The sequence below is a fragment of the Chlorocebus sabaeus genome, chromosome 20 (assembly GCF_047675955.1).
Source record: "Chlorocebus sabaeus isolate Y175 chromosome 20, mChlSab1.0.hap1, whole genome shotgun sequence".
Taxonomy (NCBI): domain Eukaryota; kingdom Metazoa; phylum Chordata; class Mammalia; order Primates; family Cercopithecidae; genus Chlorocebus; species Chlorocebus sabaeus.
In genome coordinates, this window is record NC_132923.1 from 35,511,214 (window position 1) to 35,533,431 (window position 22,218).

Sequence of the window (22,218 nt, forward strand, 5' to 3'; positions counted from 1 at the left end):
TGAAAATCTTTTGCACTTAAAAGTTTAAATACACTATTAAAAAAACTCCAAAATAGTATGTGCAGTATGATTAAATTTCACTTAAATAATTGTATCAAAATTTCCAACAATATTATTATATTAAATTCATAGAAAAAATTGTAGTAATACATTGAATTATTAACAGAAGTTATCTCTGGTATTCCTGTTAAATATATTTATAATGACTTAATTGTTTACACTGAGCATATATTACTTTCATGCTCAAAAAATAAATAAAAATGCATTTTTGAAATAAACTATAGGAACATACAACTGCAACATTAGTCTGGCCCCTGAACATGTAGAAATGCCCAGCAAAAGCTTTTATTAAACTGGTAAAAAAGAAATACATTAACAAAGAAATATAATATTCTTCAAAAAAAGAAAGAACGCTTTAAAACATTTTAAGTCAATAAATTATTTCTTGTATAGTACAAATTCAATATTTGATATCCATCATTAAGGATAATTATATTTTTCCATTTAGAAAAGAGGAAGAATAAATCCTGTCTCTTAGTTTTCAGGAACATTGAAAGAATTAAAAATGATTTAGGCTCTCACAAAATAAAAATACACTCAGTATTTATTGTGAACAAACTCTGTACTGTGCTATTGGGAAAATTTTGCGAAGAAAGCGTTTATTAACTCGACAAATATGAATTGGGCACCTACTCTGTACCCAGAGTTCAGATGCAATGCTCTGGAGATTCAAAAACAAAAAGGGCGTAGTCCCTGCCTTCAAAATACCTTTGATTTAGCAATAGAGACAGACACACAAATAGTTTTCTAAATATATTACTGAAAACAATCAACTAACCATAGATAATTTTTAGATCTAGACAAATCTAATGCACTAGCACATATGCATTCTTCTATGGAGTTGTCACAGAGCCATACACTTTACAATCATGGAAACCAAAGAGCTTGCATGGCTTCCCAAGAAAACAGAATGAGCTAGAATGGCAAAACCATGAAAATAGACAAAAACCAATTTGGGCTATGGAACAAGAAAAAGGAGAAAGATACATTTTGCTCAAATGATATAGTAATCATACTTATAAAGTTTGATTATATCTTTATACTTATAAAGTTTGGTAGCTCTTTTGAAAATAGTCACTTTCTGGGCTTTATGTAATAATCCTGAATAGTGAAACAGTTTAGCTGCTGACAATATAAACCATTTTAAGAAAACTTCATCTTATACCTCAGAATAGTTCTGCTTTTCTCCTTTTGTCAGTTTTTCTCGTGGTGACTGTGGTAACAAAAAAAGCCTTAGATCCATAGTGATAAGAGAAAGTGGTTATTTTTCTTTCTTGGCAGTCAACATGAGGATTTACATTAAGAGTCCACTAATAAGCATTTTTATTAGCATGTAACGAAACTCCTTTGTAATGGTGTTTGGGACAGAACTAGCTCTCACTGAGACATTCACCCATTCATTTGATCAACATTTTTCTCTCACCTACAATATACCAAATAATTATTGGGCACTGGTGGTATGAAACTAGGAAGGCATAGTCCAGGTCCTTGAATGTACACAGAAGCCTGTTGTATAGGCAACAAATTTCCTATGAGCTGGCATTTTATGGTTGGTTAATACTATTAATCATATTTCATTGATCATATAATCATTTCATAATCATTTAATAAATGTGTATGTTCTTTTTTTTTTTCCTTTTTTGAGACAGAGTCTCGCTCTCGCTCTGTCACCCAGGCTGAAGTGCAGTGACACAATCTCAGCTCACTGCAACCTCCGCCTCCCAGGTTCAAGTAATTATCCTGCCTCAGCCTCCCAAGTAGCTGGGACTACAGGCGTGCACCATCACACCTGACTAATTTTTGTATTTTTTAGTAGAGATGGTATTTTGCAATGTTGGCCAGGCTGGTCTTGAACTCCTGATCTCAAGGGATCTGCCTGCCTCAGCCTCCCAAAGTGATGGGATTACAGGCTTGAGCCACTGTACCCAGCCTCTATGTTCCTTCTAAGTACCCAGAACTATGCCACACAGAAAACAGTGTGTAAAAACAGACATAAGTCTCTCTTCTTAAAGATCATGTAGTTTAAGTGGAATACAGGGGGGCTGAAATAGTTAGTTTCCTAAATAGTTTCCATTCTTCTTTCTTCCCCCCTAAAAGACTAATTCTTGTCTAGGGAGCAATATGTCCAGCCCAGAAAATAAACGATGATTAGTCTAAACCCATGGTTCCCAAACTGTGTGCCCAGCCCTCAAAGGTGTTAAAGTAAACTCACTGGTGAGGCTATAATATATTCAAATTTTCAAGGGAAATAGGGACTCAACCTCTGCCAGACAGCATGCCCACTATTAGCTTTTAGCTTGGGGTGATTCACAGTTTCCATGTTAGACCATGCTACATTTCTTTAGAATATTATGTCACTGCAAAGCTGGGTTTTCAGGAGTTGCTGTGATAAAAAGCAAGCACTGCCTGGCAAGACATAAGGGTGGCACCATCCTATCTGAGTCCAAGGTTTGAGAAGTTGTAGAGTGCCCCACAGGTATATATAACCCAGTAGTAACTGTGGTTATCTAAGAATGACCAAGGTATTACTTTTCTTTCAACTTATGTATCGTAGTTCAAATGGTTATTAAATTGTAAATGAAGCTTTTATGTATTTTTTTAGTACCATGAAAAAAACTATTAAGAACCCAAGGGAGCTGTGAACCAAGAAAGTTTGTGAAACTTTGGTCAAAGCCAATCATGTCAATTCTGTTTCCTGCTTCCCCAGCTTCCTTAAATCTAGGGGTAACTATATGCTCAATTATGGCCTAAGCAGAAATCTGCTGCACAGTTTTCATAATGGTATGCTGCCATAGATAGTGATTCATCTGATGGAATCACTCAGTGGGGCAGGGGAGGAGGGTCTGAGAGAGCATTTGCTTTCTTGATAAGAAAGCAATGGCAAAGACCGTTACTTGTCTTTCAATAGTCCAATTCCTTTAGAATCTTCGAAGTTTCAGCTAAAGGCCACATATTCCAGCCTCCTTTCCTACTACCTGGGACAAACTGATTACGCTCTGGCCAAAGGTACATGAGCAGAAATGATGCATGGAAATTCTGGGTCATATTCTTAAAAGGAATGGGCATGCCTCTACTTCTTTTCCCTTTTTAAGTAAAGCCCAGAGAATTTAAATAATTAGCCTTAAATACCCATAGCAGAACTGAGATAAGCATGTCAGATCGCCTTATTTCTAAACCACTGCTCTTCTTATATACGACACTCATTTAGGTCTTGGAAATAGCTGTACTGTAATTCTATATTCAATATGCTAACATGATAAGTTCTCTTTGATATGATGGCATGTTGTTGATTCAAAATGATGATGTGAGAAGTTGACATTGTTATGATGATAGACCATAGTGTTTTTGTTAAGAAACAACATTTAGTTAGTGGGTCATTTGAGTTTCTTAACCTGTATAGCTAGGAAGTAACTCGTGGTATATTTCTTCTTCAAGAGGCAGGTCATGTGAGACTTGGACAGTTCTATGACTAGGAATTGCAGAAAGGTAGAGCATTAGCCATCACTCTGTGAATGCGGGTTTCTATTAGGGTAAGAATGTGAAAAACATTGCTTTTTATGCTATAAGATGCAGGGAGTTCTTGTTTTACTTTACACTAACAGCTCAAATAAACATGACATACAGAGACATAAAAACAAATGAACACTTAAGGACAGACATAAATGATAAAATTACAAAATAGCAAAAGATTTTATAAACAGATTAGCAAGGACTGAAAAATCACATCTGAGATAATTTACTTGGTAACTACGTTGTTGGGAGCTTTGTAAGAAAAACAGCTAAAGGAATTTTAAAACATAATACATTTTTATTTCTTTAAAAATATATGACAAAATTTCTTCTACCATCTGCCATGCTCAGATTTATACCACATTATAAAATTATTTAATTCCCTAAAGTACAAAAAAGAATGGCTGAATCTCCAAAGAGTTGATAAAGACTGAAGATGTTTATAAGGCATGCTTGTGTATGCTACTTCAAGTCATCTACAGGACTTGAGATAGGAATGTTTAGTGTTTGCAAAGCCATAGTCACTGAGCCAGACTTTGTAGTGATCCAGAGATTCTTCCATTTCACAGACCTGTCCTTAACGGCTTCTCCCAAAAAAGATTCACAACTTTATCTGTTGGCTGTGGCAGTATGAGAGGATCTTCCTTCAGTACATATACTACAGCTACATTGGAGTAGCCACCCTTAGGAAGTACCTAGGAGAAAAAATAGAAGAAGATGATGATCACTAACATTTTCTAAGAGTTACACTTTTAATATTATTTCCTATTAAAATTAGGTATCTTATGTCATGTGGATGACTACTTCATGTAACTAATTTTATTTTTACACACAAGGTTGAAAGTGAATGTATGGTGAATTTATCTAACAGCCAGCTGAAAAAACAGGGACATCCGGCCTATATCTGTATAAGGTAACATATGAAGAAAATACAAATGAGATTCAATGAACTCAATGTAACAGAAAAACAAATATGTGTTTATTAATAATATTAGTGATTCCTTTCTGAAAATGGCTTTGTATAAGTACCTTAATTCTCATAAGTGTGAAGCAATCCCACTGGAATGAAAAGAAGTTCTAAGTGGAGAATTGAAGAGCAATTCAGTAACTGGACTAAATATCAAAGGTACTAAGAAGCTAAGAGATCTGATCTACTGAATCCTACCACTAATTTTCTGCTCTGTCTTCTATCCCCATTCTCCTTCCAAACCTGTGAATAGACCTAGACATACTAACACTTCCTACATTTTTTTTTGAGTCTCACTCTGTTGCCCAGGTTGGAGTGCAGTGTTGCAATCTCAGCTCACTGCAACCTCTGCCTCCCAGGCTCAAGTGATTTTCCTGCCTCAGCCTCCTGAGTTGCTGGGATTACAGGCACGTGCCACGATGCCCAGCTAATTTTTATATTTTTAGTGGAGACAGGGTTTCCCCAGGTTAGCCAGGCTGGTCTCAAACTCTTGACCTCAGGTGATCTGCCGGCCTCGGCCTCCCAAAGTGCTGGGATTACTGGCATGAGCCACCATGCCCGGCCATACTAACACTTGCTATATTTTGAAAGAGAGAGAGGACTCCAGAAAATTAGCCTCATTCATTAATTCCAAAAATTGTTGTTTTGTAGCATGTAGTTTGCTGTTTGGTTTTGGTGCCTTTCTTTATGCTGCTAAAGTGTCATGTACTCTGTGGCATTCAGCATTCAGTGTCTGTCAAGTGATATATAAGATGAATTCATAAATAAAAACCCCTGATCAAAGATTAAAGAAATAAGAATAGCAACAAAGACTTCTTTCTTTGTGAACATTTACCCATATTATTAATAATAATATAATTGTTAACCCATAATAAGCACCCAGGGAAACTATAATTGGTATAAAAATAAGATAATTATATAAACAACTATAAAATATGACAGAATATAGGAAGTGAGAAAGCATTACAAGATTTAATGAGAAATGGGATGGAGGGCTCACTGACTAAAAAGCACTACCCTTCTAGCTGGCTAGGTCAACTCTATCACCATCCTTTTCTCAAATTCATCACGGTCTCCAAGCACTCTGTTTCTCCAGTTTCTCCCTCTTTTAATTTATCCTCGCTCCTTACTTTAGTTCCAGTACATCTTCAAGCCCATGGGTCATCAATCCCTCTTTTGCTAATATCTCAATTTCCCCTGTTGCATTATTCATATCACACAGCATCTGGCTTTCCACAGTGACCTTCTCTCAGTTCTTCAAATGTTCCTTCTTCACTCCCACCTCAGGGCCTTTGCATATGTTGTTCCTTCTGCCTAGGACACTCTTTCATGTCCTTGCATTCCCTTAATCCGCTCCCACTTCACTTAGCTGGACTCTTCATTCTTCAGATCTCTGTGTAAACCTCACATCAGGGAAGACATTCTTGACCCCCAGCCTAAGGTGTAGCCTTCTAAACACCCTGCCAGACCCTGGAAAACACATGAAACTTGAAATTAGTTATCAACACCACTTTTGTGTTGGATTATAACCTCCATTAGAGTGGGTAATAATTCTGCCCTAGTTATTACTCAATCCTTAGCACTGGTTTATCGCTTGATGTACACCAGGCATTTGATAAACATCTGTGCCATAAATGAAACAATGAAAGGAGAGGGAGACCCCACACATTCAGCTGGGATGATCAAGGAAGGATTTATGGAGGAGAAGGAGGCCTGTGCGACAGGCTTTGGGCAATGTACACAGTAGTGACAAGCAGTGGGAATAATTGGTGCTGAGGCCTGGAGACAAGCGAGTCGGTGGATGCTCAGGGAAGAGTGGAAGGTTCATTTTGGCTGTAAAGGATGGACCATTAAGGAGAGTAAAGGAATATTTTGGGCTGGAAATGAAGGTAAGCATAACATGGGGAAGGCAGGCCTGTTTTGGAAATCAATACTTAATTTTGTAGCTGATGCAGAGACAATGAAAGAATACAGTTCACAGCTCAAACAAAAGAGGAAAGAGAATGTATATAGAAAACTCATTCTTGAACTCACAGTGATACTACAGGCAAGAAAAAAATGGCAAAAGCCTAAAATGGACTGCTGACTGCATGAAATAAACAGAAAAGAAGTGATACAAAGAATTACATGTTTAGGATGGATTGTATAAACAATAAAATATTTAACTAAAATATTTGGGGGGAGGCAGGAAAAGAGATAAACCAGCATGCCTCTTGAGGTTCCTGTAAGAGTAACTAGAAAGAATGGAATAATCTAGATGTATACATGGTGAAGGGAAGGAAATAATCAGTTTATTTTGTAACACTGTTGTGCTAGATTTTTAACATTTTAGCTAGAATATAGTAATATTGGGGTAAACACTGTAAATCTGTGGCTGAAGATCAATGCAGAATTTCTGCTCTAATGAGATATTATATTTACATTTCTGGTAATTTCCTTAGTCTGTTCACATGCTTGTGTAATATAAAAGTATGTCTAAAAGAAAATACTGCTTCAAGCCATGAATAAGCAATGTGTGTTTTCCTGGAGAAATAATTGTACAGAAAATTTGAGGCAGTAATCACCAACCCACTTAACCCCCTCCTCCAACTTAAAAGTATTTTTATATTAAAACAAACAGAAATGTATTGTGGAAAAGAATACGAGATTCACATGGATTTTTAGATAACACTCAAATTCCAAGAGATTTTGTACTTGGCAAACTGCTTTAGGGTCTACCTTCCTTGCCTCAATCTCTTACCCTTCAGTTCAAGTTTATTTTGCTAAGAAAATTATCTAAATAGCCTGTCCACATCTATATTGCTAGCAAGTGGCAGAGCAAAGCAAATTTTAAATCAGATCTCTCCAGAGCCTGTGCTCTTAACCACTATAGTAGACACTATCCAATAATTTAATGGTCTTTTAATTTTAGTTAATATTATATTTAGCATTACTTACCAAGTAAATGACAACATAAGGCCAAATGCAGGCCGCAGGTATTTTTCAATAATGAATTAGCAGGGGCTCCAAGAAGACAGCCAGAGAAAGTGGTTGTTCACAGTGCTTGAGAGGCTGAAGATGGGATTATCGCAGAGAGAAAACGGTTACAGTGGTGTTTCCTTAGTCCACTACTCACAAATTAAATGGTTATGTTACATATTCTTTTAAGACACAAGCCATCCTCCAAACTTTTAAAAAACAGAGAGCCTACATCATTTTCCTGTTCAAAACCTTGAAAGCACAGTTTAGAAAGTCCTTCACAATCTGGCTCTAAACTACCCTCCAGCAACTAATCCCCATAGAAACTCAGCTCCAAATACATCAGACTATTTATTAACTAATTAGTTAATATAATTAAAAGTCTTCCTGAAAAGGCAACCTTAAGGTAAAGACTTCAGGATAAGAAAGAGTTGTACAGATTAAAGGAATGAAACAGGGTTGGGAGAAAGAGAATTCCCTGCAAGAACATGCAGAAACAACATCCCATAGGAAGAAAGAGCGAGGCCACTGACAAAAGTTCATTCAGGGAAGATGGTAGGGGTGAAGCTGCAAAGGCAGGTAGGCAGAAGCCAGAAAGAGCACTTTGCAAGGCCCATGCTCCAGTGGGCTTTCCTTCTAGGGAAATGGAAAATCAACGAAAGGTTTTAAGAAAGGAGCGGCATGCTCAGATCAGATCTGTGCTTAAGAAAGTTCACTCTAGATACCCCTTGGAAATCATATTAACACACATTGTGTACCACCACTACTACTTCCAGATGTATGCCCTCCACTGACTTTTACAGGTAAATGTGGAAACTGACTAAGGGGTTTACCTAAGAAAATTGGTTTTGCACTCTCAGGTTTCAAAATACAGTAATGAAAAGCACAAAGGCTTTCCTCTTAAAATCTCGGAGTGCATGCTAGGGTATTTTTTAAACGTTGGTAACCGTAAGAAGCAAATTACTTTAGAGTACTCCATTTAAAAAACGTTGCATAATACATGAAATGTGATATTACAGCATTACCGATCCACTTTATAACGTTTTTTAAAATGTACTTATTTAAATACAGAAATATGATCAATGAATACAGAATTATATAATCACCAAGAGAACTTACTAGAGTTTTCATAATGGTCTCTTGGCTCTTCTTCTGCTGATATTGGCGCCAAAGAAATTAGGTTATAACTATTGTTTCTTTTTGTGGCTGAAGAGACATTTCCAAGTACAGAATGAATGGAGTTCATTCAGAAGCCTTGCAAATGGGCTGTGGCCCCTTTTTAAATGCATAATAGGCCCAGCAAGGATATTTAGGACAAAACCAAGTTTTACTTTTAACCAGTTGACAATCTTCACATTTTAAAGGAGCTCCACACGCTAGATTTACTTAGGCTTATCTGTTCTTTCATCACAATTTCTATAGAAGAATATTAAGGATGTCAGAGTCAGATAAATACTATTACTAAATACTAATAATAAAAATAATAAATACTAATACTAAAAAAGACAGATAGTTTTTTTTTAAATAACAAGATAAATCATATGTTGCTTAAAACCTAAATTACAGAGAACATAGGAATTTCCAGTAGACTAAACCTGTCACAGTGACATGAAACAATAATATTTGAGAAAAAAAAAAAAAAAGAGAAAAAAAGAGCTTAGTGGAGAAGCAAGTCACTGGGAAAGGGAAAAAGCTTAAAAGTCATGCATATTTAAAGAAAACTAATGTTTTGTCGTTGTTTCAGCCACATCTGAATACACTACAGTTTAATGTACTTAAAAAAAAAAAAACTTAAAGGCAAAACATACAACAGTTGGGAGACAAAGTGGTTGTAACCCACTTCCTCCACACCCTCTTGACACTTAACATTGATACTTTGTGTGGTCTTTGGCTTATGCAGTATCCTGTCTCATTATGACTGGACTATTAAGAATCAAGTAACTGTCCCTGGGCGTGGTGACAGGTGCCTGAAGTCCCAGCTACTCAGGAGGCTGGGGCTGGAGAATCCCTTGAGCTCAGGGGCTCGAATCTAGTCTGGACAACATAGTGAGACCCCCGTCTCTAGAAAACAAACAACCACCAAAAAAACCGAGACCCAAACACACAAAAGAATCCAAAATCCAATAATGGTCATCAACAATACAATATCCAACTGTAGTTCCTTTTTTTTTTTTTTTAAAACGCACAGAACAACCTTCTGAAGGTGCCAAATTTAAAGATGGTAAAGTAACAGAGAAGTAAACTGTAACCTAATGCTATGGCTTCAGAATAACCCAGTCAAAAGATTTTCAACATGAAAGGAAAGGAATTTAAATTAGTTGCCCTCGAGTTCAATTTTGAAAGATTCTGTATTTTTTTTCCTACTTTGGCAAGGAATACAAATATATTACTACATTGGTCCAGAGGTGTAGCTCTTCTTCTCAAAGTAATTTGCAGGTTGAACTACAAAGGAGATATAGTAACCCAGTGAAAATAGAAGCAAGACAGGTTCTTGGCATCTGTATTTCTGCCCACACTGGCTCAGGCCAAACAGGGCAGCATCCAGTGGATGGATAAGGGACCTGTGTCCTCCACACTTCGCTCACCAGCAGGGAGTCATTATTACTCCTTTACATTGGGTACTTTTGAAGCACTTCATAGAAGCTCTTCTTAATGGAAATATTGAGGATTAAAGAATAATTCTGAGACTGAATCATTCTGTAGGGAAAAAAACACAACTGTCTAAGTCAGGGGAAACCATCTCTGACAGAAGTTTTGCTAAAAGAGAAGACAGCTCCTCTTTTCTACATGCTTCTCAAGGGCTAAAGGTTGCAGAGAGATATTGCTAATTGAGTCCTTCATGTTTTCATTCGGCAAATATTTATCAAACATATCTAGAGCCATATTTTATAAGTATTGTTTAGTTACTGTGTGTATATTCTAAGCATTTTATTATATAATAATATATACTGTGGAAGTAATAGTATTTACCTCACTGGGTTGCGAAGAGTATCTAACTCAGTGAGTTGTGAGATAATAAACATAAAGTGCTCATAAACCATAATCCTGGTGCATTGCAATTGCTCAGTAAATGGTCATTCATATTATTGCTGTTATGGAAGCTGCTGATGTAAAGCTTTATTTCTTGGTCCAGAAAGAAGTTGCCTTTAACGGAGATATCCAAGGCTAAATAGTAACACTGACATTTGAATAGGATCTGGAAAAAAAGAGAAATTTTTGACTCAAAGGGATTTAAAAGGTTTTGAACCACCCTAAAACTTAAGATTTCTTGTATGCTGCAGAATTTCTGAAGTCTGTGAAGAGACCTGCACTTTCAAGAATTTAGGCTTCGATGTTGAATTGGGAAATTTGAATCCTGGCTCCATTACTTTTTATTTCTATACTTTAGCTCTCTTATGTGTAAAATGAGGCTAATAATCCTACCTATCTCTCAGAGCTTTTGAGAGAACAATACATGTAAATGCTTAAAATAGTGATTGGTACTTAGCTAGACATATCTCAAATCACTACCATCATGATCACCAAATGGCAGAATTGACAAGTGGGATTTGTGTCTTGTTGCCTCAGATTATCTTTGATGTTCTGTACTCTTTGATATCTAAGATAATTTTGATTCCTATTATTCTATAGCTAAATATTCTAACATGAAGGAATTACTATCCTTTCTGTTTATAAATTGGAAGGATATCTTACAACACAATATTGCAAGGAAAATAACCACACATTGGTAGGTTCAAGGAAAAGAAGAGGAGAAACCATTAGGAAATGAAGCCACCTTGTCCATCTTAGGGGATGCTCAGTCTTATCCTTCATTTTGCTTCTTTCAGCTCTCAGTTTTCCCTGCTTCTCCACTGCGCCTCCAGTCTTAGTCTACATGATATTTAAGCCAAAAGTCACTCATAACATTTGTTTGTTTGGCCTCTAAATTTACATTCTTGAGAGACTCCTGGTGGCTTAGTTTGCCCTCTAATAGATTGCTATGGTAACACTCGTTTCCGTTTGTCTACCACTCTCCCTGCATCCTCTTAACTCCAATTTCTGATTTAAAAAAAAACAAAAAACAAAAAGGAACCACCTGTTTCCTGAGCACAGAGTTACATTATTGAATCCAGTTGGCTTACACAGATCCTTAGAATTTGAGTCTTAAGTGGAGGTGCCTTGGGGTGCTCTGGGTCAAAGAGTTCTTGAGTTCTCAATGCTCGAGTCCTCAGAATTGTCCTGGTTTCCAGCCTCCTGAAGCTCGCTTGTTCAGTGATACCTTCGATTCTGTGAGCTACTCTAACAATTCTCGTATTTAAGATGGTCTCTGTTGCATATGCACCTTTCTGCTTTTTGCAACCAAAAAAGAAACAAACAAAACCTATGTGGCTGAGTTCCCTTGGGGGAATTTAATCAGCTGTGGTCAAGTAGGGGCTCATTCAAGACAAATTAATCTGGAGGAGATGTGAAGGGTGGTAATTTGATATATCCATAACAGGGGAAAATGGTGGTTATAAGAAAAGAATCAGACTTGTGCCTACATCTACTACAGTCTTAGCAGAATAAAACAAACCCCATTTAATTAAATTCCATTTAAGTCAATAGGCATTACAATTAGGCATTCACTAGACAAGCACTCAGGGGATATTTAGATGGGTAAGGCTAAAATTTCACTCTCAAGTAATGGCTAGTCTGGGAGAAGACTACATGTACACATGTAAGTATAATACAAGGCAAGATATGCTGACTACTGTGATAAGATAAAAACATGGAGGAAAGAACAATTAATTTGGGTTATAGCATTAGCCAAACAGATCAGCCTACTGAAAGATTCAAATAGCATGTTGCAAGTCACCGATACAAAGGAGAGAAGGAGCCCTTTTAAAGAGTTGTGGCATTTTGAGATCTTGAGTAACATACAAATGGAGAAAGACTCCTCAGGTTTGTAGGCACTTCAGAAATATTGCTTTCTCACTTTTTACCTCATTTAAGTACAGGTCTAAGTAAAGGTCTGCAGAGGCAAAAATCCTTTCTTACCAATAAGTGAGTCCTTCCCTAACCCTAGTCTTGGGCTGGTAGGAAGTATCCCTATTCAGTGTCCCATTTCCTCACCAAGGTTGTTTTCCATTCCTGAGTTAGTTCAACAAGAGGAAAATCTGGATTAATGGCCCCCACGTCTTTGAAGTGAAGAAATGTACGTCATTTTTCTCAGATCTTAAATCTGGTGACTCAGCACAAATTCTAGCCTCGCATGTATCCCTCAATCAGACTGAGTATCCATTGCATGAACAATGACCCACGGACACCACTGTAACCCCTGCCTCCTCACCTCCTGCACTAGCCCTGCGGAACTAAGATTCTGCCTTTTACGTAGCCCTTTTGCCTGAGAACAAGTTATCCTAATTCTTGGCAGTCTTCTCTCTGGTTATAACAGTGGAGTCTCTACCATGTGTTTTAAACCCTAGTTCAACAAGCAATTCTGTTAGAACCCGACTAATATTTTCCTTACAATGGAGCAGGTGTTGGCAAACTTCTTTAAAGAGCCAGATAGCATATATTCTAGGCTTTGGGGGCCAGAAGGTTTCTGTCACAAGTGTTCTGGCATTTTAAGTCCTAAAGCAGCCATAGACCACACTTAAATGAATGGATGGAGCTGTATTCTAATAAAACTTCACTTATAAAAAGAGGCAATGATTTGGTCCTTGAGTATAGTTTGAAGACCCCCTGCTTTTGAGCATCACTGTTCATGCATTCAGAATTCCTTATTACCATGACCCATCTATTTGCAAGAAAGCTCACCTTAATCCTTCCCAATCCTCCTTTATTTGCAAAGGCATAGGCTTGCCCATCTCACAGTTAACAATATTCAAGATGTCCATGTACCTTACTTCAGTTCCTGGTATACGCCAGAGCCCACGTGAACATTTATGTGTACCCTATCATTCCATCTAGAGCCAAAGTAAAAAAAGAGAAGCCAGAAGTAGTGGTATGTATATAGTTATCAGCAGTTTGAGGGGGAAAAAAAAAGAAAATAACCTAGCCTAGAAGAAGTAATTGTTGCTTCTGGAACAAGAGGAAAGGAGAAAAGTTATAAGACAACAATCTGTTATATTCTGCAGGGAGCAGAGATACCTTGGCCAAAAGTAAAGAAAACTGTAACTCTTTAGACAATGAGAAGAAAACTGAGGTTCATAAAAGTTAAATGAGAGTTTCACATAGGCCTATTAAGGAATTCCTGCTAATTATATTAATCTTGAAGCAAAGGTAGAAGATGTATTGCAATATCCCAAATTGGAAATCTAAATATATTTTCTGAATAAAGTTGTTAAATAGAGTGATTTTTTAAAATGTAGTAGTAGGTTTAATAGGAATTTGTAAGTGGCACAAAACACAATAATAACTGCTATTTAGTTAAGTGACAGTGTAGTGGACATTTTTTTTTCCTGATTTTACCATCTAATATTCATTCCCTTTCTTTTGGTAACACTATCAACAATTTTCTTTGGACAACCATGCTTCCTGTGCCTTCGGTCCCCCTGCTTTGGATTGAGCTGAAACTATCCGATTCCAGGGACAGGCATGTGATCTAACAAACTATTGAACCCCCCTGAATTTACAGTTGTTTTAGGAATAGAAACATGCAAATTTGTCTCATCAAAGTGAGGCCAAGACTTCTATAGGTATTTCTGGGGAGAGTTGCTCTTTTTTATGTTATATTAGAAACTGGCAAGATGTGTAAGTTTAGAGTTGCTAAAGGATGACATTAGGAAGTAACTTCTTTGACAGTTAAAGCAAGTATTAAGAAAAATAGGCTGGAGAAATGCAGAGACCAAGTCCTGAGAATATTGTTTGAACCCTTAATATTTCAGTAACGAGTTAATTTTTTGAGCCAATTTCTTTTATCATTCCCTTCCTCCTTCCATTATTCTCTCCTTCCATCCCTCCCTCTTTCCTTCCCTTTTATCCCTGCAACTGAGAGTTGTAAAAGAAAGTAAAATAATACAACTTATTTTATGCGAGTATATATAGCTTTCCTTTAACTCACAAAACAATCCTATGGGTGATTATAATTACTCGGTCAACTGAGGAATTGCACAGTATGCCGCTGGTCATGCTGTGCATAGTATGCGATTCCTCAGTTGACTTCAAAGCTACGATTCAACCTCAAGCCAGTATGACTCAAAGCAGGTGATCCTCACTATACTCCCTGCCCTCAGGTAAAAAGGCTTCTAAGGGAACTAAGCTTCTAGGTCTCAGCAATTCATATCTACTTCTAATTTAGCGGCCATCTCTATACTAGGGGCATAATGTGATGATAATAGATCGACTTTGGCAAGTGATGTGAAAATAAACGTACTTTTGAAAATGCAGTGACTCCTTGACAGGTGCCCTTTAGAATACTGGTGAATGGCTGTTATAGAAAAGTCATTTCTGAAAGGTATTATTATAAGGCAAACTGCATTTTCCACTTTTATCCCACACCTAATGTCAGGGATATGTTCTAAGAAAAAACTTTTATTCTCATTCATTCTGCAACAAACATGTAGAGACATTTAGAGCTCACCAGGCATTAGAGAAATGTATTGGGCTGCCTAGAACAACAATTTAGATCAACGTTTGCATGTTTCCATCCCAGAAACGCTTGTAGGTCCAGGGTGGTTCAATATTTAGATTGTCCAAACCTGGATCATCTACCTATCCCTGGAATTAGGGATGGTTTCAGTTTAATCCAAACGACAGGAAGGCCATTTTAGATTGATAAGCCATCTTATGTTCCCAGTGTCTGTCTGAAATAATTATATCCTGAGAGTTCTCACAGTATGAAGCTTTCTTCTACATGTAAAATTTCACAGGGAACCATGTTTTTCAAACAAAGGCATAAGAACCTGAGAGACAGTACAGCATAGTGATTAATAGGGCTGGCACTGAAGTTCAAGTCCAGTCTCTTCTCAGCTGCATGACCTTGAGAGAGTTTTATTTAACGTCTCTGTGCTTCTTCATTTTCCTTGTCTGTAAAATGGGAATGATAATAATCGTACCATTATTGTTAGTTCCCCATCCTCCCCTAAGTTTCTCAACTAAATGAACTACTGACTTGCTATCTAGTTTTTAATTTGAATATTAATAGATTATATTCTCTTATATTGTGAATAAGTGAACATGTTTCACTTATGTCTCTTATCTCTGTCACAATCTTTTATGCACACATGCAAATATGCTACAAAAATTAGCTCTAATATGCTACAAAAATTAGCTCTACAAATGAGCAACTTGTAATACATGCCCAGCATTGTAATGTAAGTTAAGTGATATTTTATTAGGGAGCAACTAATGATTTTTATCATATAAAATAAATAAGGAAATTTATCAAGATAGTTTTCATCATAAAATATATTTTTAAATACCTTTCTTCCCAAATGTTCTACTAAGTTTGACCTAGCCATATGACTTACATAAATTATATTAGCAAAACTGAAGCTAATTATCTGAAACCATTTAAAGTATGGCTATTTCAGAACAATAATACAAGTATCATTTAAACAATGTTATAGTATGTACACAAATATCTGTCTTTCTATCTAGCTTAGGGGTGGGAGGATAGACTGAGGCAATAGGGAAATCTCTCAAGTTAGTTTAGAAGTCAGAGAAATTTCCCTTTACCCTTTTCATCAGAAAAAAATAGAACAGATCATTGGAATCTATTTCAAACAAATAAAAACTTTCCTAGTGTTTCTGAAATGCAAAGGCTAAAGTGTCTAAATTGTCACACAGAAAACCATATGACTCAGATTCCTAATACAGTTTTTATGAATGAAGAGCTGAACCACTTTATTATATACAAAGGACTAGATAAATGCCAGAGAAATGCTATACTCCTGGGGATTAACTCTCTTATTACTATTTAACTAAGTTGTCCTAATGATTTATCAGTTCAAATGTGATATTAAATGCTATATTATATGTTGCTCCATACTTGATTTTAAATGAATCAAATGCTTAATTACAGTGTTTGGAATTTTTTTGTTATTGTTAAAGGCTTTTTAAGGTTTTTATATACTTGATAGTAAGCTGAACACTTAGGTTAGCTTCAGTTACATAATTGTAAGATTTTTACTATACAAATACTCTTTTAGAATTGAAATTTATACCAACTTTTGCATGTTTTCATCTCTTAAACAATTGTAGGTACAGGGAAGGGGGGTTCAATATTTTTATTGTTCAAACCTAGATCACATACACACCCCTGAAATCAGAATACAGACAGCTGATGTTCAGAGTGTAGACAGCTGTCTAAACAATAAGAACTCTATGTATCAGGACAGGTGCTGTTATTATCCTCCAAATCTACAACACAAGTGTTGATTTATAAAAGATTTGGAGGGATAAGGTTTAAACATTAAAACAACAAGCAAATATCCCAGTAAAACAAAGCTGCAAATTTCAATCCATTCCTTACCCAAGAATCAACTATTCAATGAAAAATTTCAAGAAAAGTATAGGGGTTAGCCACTGCTTTGGAAGTATTTTGATAACACATAATAATATCCAACTGTGGAAATTTATCACAGCTACCTAAGAAGCTCAAAGTACCACTTCAAAGCATTACCAAGAATCACCTAGCGTATTTCCAAAACCTGAAGAATCAACTTAATTTACAAATTGTTAGACTATGAGTTTCTTTGAGACATGGACCACGTTTCTCCTCATGGTTTGCTGGTACCTTGCACAAATTAGGCACTGAGTATGTGAAGGAGCATGGCAGACTGAAGTCCTACACCTACCAGAAGAAAGACCACACACCCTTGTAGTCACATAGCTCCAACCTATGGGCCTAAAATCAATGGCCGGATGATCAAAAGCAGTGGTTCCCAACTGGGGATGATTTTAACCCCCAGGGATATTTGGCAATGTCTAGAGTCATTTTTGAATGTCAGAGCTGTGCAGGGGTGCTGTCATTTAGTAGGTTGAGGCCAGGGGTGCTGCCAAACATCCTACAGCACACTGGACAGCCCACAACAAAGAATTATCTGGCTGGAAATGTCAGTAGAGCTGAGGTTCAGAAACCCTGATCTAAAAGTTAATTGAATATTTGGCTGGGCACAGTGGCTCATGCCTGTAATCCCAGCAATTTGGGAGGCCAAGGTGGGTGGATCACTTGAGGTTAGGAGTTTGAGACCAGCCTAGCCAACATGGTGAAACCCCATCTCTATTAAAAATACAAAAATTAGCCAGGCATGGTGGTGCACGCCTGTAGTCCCACCTACTCAGGAGGCTGAGGCACGAGAATCGCTTGAACCCGGGAGGCAGAGGTTGCAGGGAGCCAAGATCATGCCACTGCACTCCAGCCTGGGTGACATAGTGAGACTCCGTCTCAAAAATAAATAAATAAATAAATAAATAAATAAATAAATAAATAAAATAAAACTTAATTGAATATTCATGACGGCATCAGACAGACAGTCAGACAGCGTGGAACTCACTAAAATATACCTTAAGTTTAAAAAGTTTCATTGCAAGATTCAGTACTCATCTTCCAAAAGAGAAAAGCTGTTGGAATGAAAATGTGGAAGTAGAATGAAAAGCCTTCCATTTTCTCTCAGTGAATACAATTTTTCATACATTTTCGTGTTTATCACCACACGTGATATTCAGGAGCTGTGGAAGAACATAAGTGATAATGATAGGCTGATACATAAGGAGTCTCATGTCACCTAGAAAGTAGATTGACTTTTGTTAATGAGACATTTAAAGAGGTCAACTATGGAAGGGCTAGATTTGTATTCAATATCTAGCATAAGAATAGTGAAATAGGAAAGGTACAGGTGATAATGGTAAAGGAGGCAGTTAACATCTTTTGGGTCCTCTCAATCTGCCAGATACAATGCTACAACACCTTATGTGTATTCTCATTTGACTGGTAAGATCTATCAATCTCAGAAATCAAGAGTTCCAGAAAGTATACGATTTGATCATTTCTATAAAAATTGTACTATAATTTCCACTTTACAAGTCTCACTCCTCCACTAGACTGGGGCCTTCTGGAACCTACCCTCCAGAAGGCCCCAGTCTAGTGGAGTGGGACTTGTAAAACAGACTGATAAAGTAGAAGTCCTAATGATGTCTTATTTATCATTAGGAATTATTCATCATTAGGACTTATTCATCATTAGGACTCCTACTATACCACCAAATAGGCCTTTCATTAGAGATTCATTAAGTGAATACGAGTAACACTGTGCAACAAAACAAAAATCTAGGGGAAACCATCTGAAGTCCTTCAAATTCTAAGGAGAAGAGAGGTTATCATAAGTCTAGTCTGTGAGTTCTTCCATGAGGAAGATTACTTCATTATCTCTGTATTCACAGCTACTAGTGAAGAGTCTAACACAGAGCAATTAATGAGAATATTTTAACTTGAACTTGGGACTGTAAATATTTTCAAAAGTGTTTCCAAGAAAGGGAAATGTGATCCTCTCCTTTACGTGGATTTTGACTCAGCAAATACAGTTATTTCTTTTTCTCACGTGTACTTGTTTACAACTCTGTGTGGTTCTTGCCATTTACTGCTCAGTTCTGATAATAACAATGAATGGCACTCAGACAAGGTCAAAGGGAGGCAACATTTTGCTTGAGCGATTTTTTCATTCACTATATATTGTATGTGAGTGTGGATGCAGAGTGGGTTACAGAAGTAATGACAAATACTCCTTCCTTAATTCTAACACAGAGATCTACAGCTGCCTTATTAGATTATTGCCTTATCTGGGGAACCATCCTGTGGTGCTGCAGTGGATACTGTGGAAAAAGGAGGAAGCAAAGAAGTGAAAACAAGATAGATGTGCCAAGTCAGAAACTACATTATAATTTTGAGTATATTATTCAGATACCACCATCAATCAGTCCTCCCGATGTTTTATTAACGAAGACAAGACTTACATCTCTTTCCTTTTATAGCCACTCAAAAAAGATCTCACAAAACTTCAAAAATCAAGCATATTGGCATAATAACAGCAACTATTAAGAATTTGCTTGCTCTTTTTTTGACTTAGAAAAGATGTTTTCTTCATTAGCTTCATGAACTAATATTTATGAAGTACTCTCATGTATTGTGCATGCATATCTATCATATACTACTCTGAGAAAGTTAGGGAAGTTTCTGCCCTGTGAGGTTTTTTGTGTGTATTGCAGGGAATGAAGGAGAGTTAAAAAAAGGTCATATTCTCTCCTTCTCAACTGTCATAATCAAAAACACTATAGCTGGGCACAGTGGCAAGCGCCTGTAGTCCCAGCTACTCGGGAGGCTGAGGCTGGAGGATCATTTGAGCCCAAGAGTTCAAGACCAGCCTGGGCAACACAGTGAGACCCTGTCTCTAAAATATATATATATATTTTATATATATATATATAAACTGTAACTTAACAATAGCATAGATCTGACCAAACCAAATGATGAATATACACCCTCAGAATATGGAGTGGGTGAGTAAACATAAAATATCACTTTCACAATTCTTTTTAACACAAATGATTTCTAAATTTACTGATTCTAAGATGAGAAGAAAAATGTCCCTTAGATAAGCTCTGGTCACCTAGGGTCAGTTTCCAACAACAGATTCCTTCTCAGTATACTACCCAATGGTGGAAGATCCCCAAAGTGGACAGCCGGAGAGCTGCAACACATGCAAAACACTTGCAACCCTTCTTGTTTTCTTATTTTTCCTGTTTTCATTGGCAGAATTTTTTCCCTGCTCAAAGCAGAGTTGCAAATGAAAGCAGCTGCCCAAAGTGGAGGAAGTTCAAAGACCAGAGAAGAAAGAGAAAGGAGGTGGGGGTCAAATGAGGAAAACAACTGAAGACAACACCAAGACTCTTGGCAACTCTGCCTTGTATGAAAGTCTAAAGCAGAAAACACATTTGTGGACAGATGGACTGATGGCAGCTTTGGGCAAAGCAATATAGCAATATGCTTTCAAGTGACTTAACAACTGAGTATTATATTTTTAAACAGACTTGAAAACTTTTAACAATCCCAAAGCAAGAAATATTTCTAAATATTTTCCTCTGAACTGATGGTCACTTTTTTGGTTCCTGTCATATATTTATTCATGTTTCTGAATCATGCTACAGATGAAAATCTATTTAAAGTTATTGCATGAGTTTCCTTGGCTTTCATTACTTAAAGATTATCAGGAAAATACAGGTGTAGTTATTTTGGAGTCTGACTTCAATAGGTACATTTAGAAGAATTCGTGTATATTTAGCATTTATTTTTTAACTACAAGGTTTAGTGCTTCATTAGATATTAAAATTTAATCTTGAAATTCTTACAAAAGGATTATAGTTAAAATATTCATTGCAATTAATTATTTTATTTTTATGGAGAAATTAAAGAAGTAAAATAAATACAACTTATGGGACATTTCAGAATACATTTTTAAAATGTTTTAAAAATATATAAATACCCTACTGTATTTTAGGATTTTTAGAAATATTTTATGCAAAATTAATTTACTTATATTTCAATGCTAACATATAAATTCTGGAATGTCACAATTCCAAAACAGACTGAAAAACTCACTGGAGTGCAAAGATTCTGGAAGACAACTTGTTTGAATATATTTTTGCAAGTTCAAGTATCTAAACTTTAAGACAGAGCTTTTCTATTGCCCTAGCTTCTTTAAAAAATATATTTACAAGCGAGAATGACTGGAAAATGGGACCTAAAAATGTTTGCTGTATCTAGAAATTTCATAAACGTAACTGTAGAGCGGTAAACTCTTTTTACAGACTGACCGCCAACTCCAGAAGCCTTTTCTTTCAGTAAACACTTTCCCACCGTGAGAACCATTTCTCATTAACAACCAAATTGTTTTCCAATGCTGTGCTATAAGGGGTTTCCTTAGAAACCATTTGGTAAAAGACTGCGGCTTTCTTCCATAGAAATCTCAAGCAGTGAAAAGGCAGATTTTCTGGCATAAATCAAACCCAATTTCTAGGGTTCACTAAACCCTTTCTCCTCAAAATAATGTTTTGTGACTTGATCTTAGCAGTTAATAGTACACGCAGGAGAGCTGGTGTGAACCAGTTTTAAATGAATTTTATTCCATCCCTTTTGTCATACAATTGAAATCACTTTGAGGGCTTGTTATACCTTGATAAAGGTTTAACTGCACAACTAATGGACAAGATAATACACTTAACTATGTGGTAAAATGTGTAATTTTTTCCCCACCAAATGTGCTCTGTGAATTAATCTTTGTATTATTAGGACAATGTTATGTGTTCTGATTTCAGAGTTGTTCTTGTTTGTAAATATGCTATTTAAAATAAGTTGTGACAACACAAGTTTCTGTGCTAAAAACATAGATATTTCATCCGGCACACACACACACACACACACACACACACACACACACACACACATACCAATAGTGTTGTAGAAAATTTTTAGATGCATATAGATTCATATGAAATACACCAAAAAGAAGCATGTGTACCAACAATTACGTCTCTAGTGTATACGTGACAGAGTACTTTAAATGAAAATCCAAAATTATTACTGGAAAGGAATAATACATTTCCACATCTCTATGCCATCTGTATACTTTGTTTCCTTTACAAGCAATGTGCACCTGCCTCCCAAATTTTATTCCTCCCTCAGACATTGCTGACTCATCTCCTCGTTCACTCACCCATTTATTCATTCCATACATTTTTACTGCACACTGATTATTTGCTGGATT

The 22,218-nt window shown here is 36.5% G+C and overlaps 1 long non-coding RNA gene across 4 annotated transcripts in view; it reads right to left on the reverse strand.

Moving 5' to 3' along the window:
• Window positions 1-305: 305 nt before the first annotated feature.
• The window catches only part of LOC103224359 (uncharacterized), a 65,104-nt gene continuing 43,191 nt past the window's right edge, over window positions 306-22,218 (reverse strand). For 3 of the 4 annotated variants that reach the window (XR_494098.3, XR_012090016.1, XR_012090015.1), the window contains 3 exons: window positions 7,475-7,588; window positions 5,668-6,007; window positions 306-4,265 (listed from right to left, as the gene is read on the reverse strand). This is a non-coding gene — a long non-coding RNA (uncharacterized lncRNA). Of the gene's footprint in view, window positions 4,266-5,667; window positions 6,008-7,474; window positions 7,589-10,465; window positions 10,692-22,218 lie in introns of all 4 variants that reach the window. The other variant, XR_005240367.2, reaches the window with a different exon arrangement.